We start from the raw sequence: 1708 nt of genomic DNA, 5'->3' as shown, positions 1-1708 counted from the left end.
GAAAAGTAACTATTGACATTGCTGGTCCTTTGCCCCAAACTCGTGCTGGAAACAGGTACATTTGCGTGGTGATGGATTATTTCACCAAGTGGCATGAGGCGTATGCAATACCAAATCACGAAGCTACAACTGTAGCTTTGGCTATTAGTGATTTCTTCTTCAGGTTTGGTATGCCATATGAACTGCATTCAGATCAAGGCCGTAACTTTGAATCAGCTGTGTTCCATGAATGCTGCAAGTTGTTTGGTATACGAAAGACTAGGACAACGCCACTTCACCCACAGTCTGATGGGATGGTAGATAAGTACAACTGGACACTGGGACAGGAATTGGCAAAGTTTTGTAATAGCCACCGAGATGACTGGGATGTCTTACTCCCTCCATTGTTGATGACCTATAGAACAGCAGAGCACGAAGCCACTGGATACACTCCAGCAAAGCTGATGTTTGGTCGGGAACTTTGGTTGCCAGTGGATCTGTTAACAGGACGCCCACCTTATGAGGAGTTGCCTGAAAATGTGTCAGCATTCATGAAAGTGTTATCGGAAATGATGGATGATATTCACCATCAAGTGCGTTCAAACTTGAAAACGTCTGCTGATTCGATGAAGTTATGTTATGATAAGAGATCTACTGAAGTCAGCTTTGTACCAGGAGACAAGGTATGGTTGTATAATCCCAGGAAGACCAAAGGGAAGTCTCCTAAGTTGTCTTCTCCATGGGAAGGCCCATATGGCATAGTGGATCGTCTCTCAGACGTGACTTCCGGATAAAATGTGGTCGGCAAGGTAAACCAAAGGTGCTGCATGCCAACAGGCTTTGGCGTTATCACGGTCCAGGACATTTCAGTTGGGATGAAGTGAACCACGGAACAAATGACGCTGCTGAAGACGTGTCACCTGAAAAAGCCACTGTTAAGAAGAAACTCTATTAGGTTTTGAGAAGGGTAACAGTGAAGCCCTTAATGAAGTTACTACCACTGATGTGACTGTTACCAATGATAGGACGTTTCCTGATGAAGCAGATGAACCCCACTCGAAGCAGAAGCCAACGAAACAGAGGCCAGTACGGAAGAAGATAAGTCCCGTAAAATTAAGAGACTTTGTTGAATTTTAATTTTATGTTTGTAAATTCTGTACATTTAATTAAGTTATTGTTAGTTGTTTATTGGTTTAATGTAAGTGGATATTGTTCGGGACGAACAATACTAAGGAAGGGTCAGTGTTACGAAAGCGGGTGTTCACGTCCCTTCCTGAAGTCTCGAGAGGCTACTAGATATGCGGTAGTCTTTTATATATAAGCCGCCAAGAAGTGACGGCAACAATGTGTGTAATTGACAGTTGAGTCGAGCACGTGAGACGTTCCTTATGAATTATAGCGTTTGTTATAGCGAGCCTGTGGAAATTAAGTGTACTGCAAAGTTGTATTCAGAAAGAATAAACCAGTTTTATTTGAGAAAGGACTTGCATCGCTAAAGTTTCTTCGGAAAGAATTTTCACGGAAAATTAACTAACGACCAGAGACGTAACAGTATGTAATGTTGAAGTGATTGTTTATTTTTAAATAAAATAGAATATTATGTTAAATAGAAAAAAAAAGTTTACTTGATAAAAACATTTGAGTGTGTTAATAAAATTACCACCCCCAAGTCCCCAAAACATTTTCTGAGATTAATGTTGCCCTAATCACCAGTAAAAATTAAAAGTTT

This window comes from Limulus polyphemus, unplaced genomic scaffold, assembly GCF_000517525.1.
Source record: "Limulus polyphemus unplaced genomic scaffold, Limulus_polyphemus-2.1.2 Scaffold2576, whole genome shotgun sequence".
NCBI classification, from domain to species: domain Eukaryota; kingdom Metazoa; phylum Arthropoda; class Merostomata; order Xiphosura; family Limulidae; genus Limulus; species Limulus polyphemus.
Note: the sequence above shows the minus strand (reverse complement) of the source record.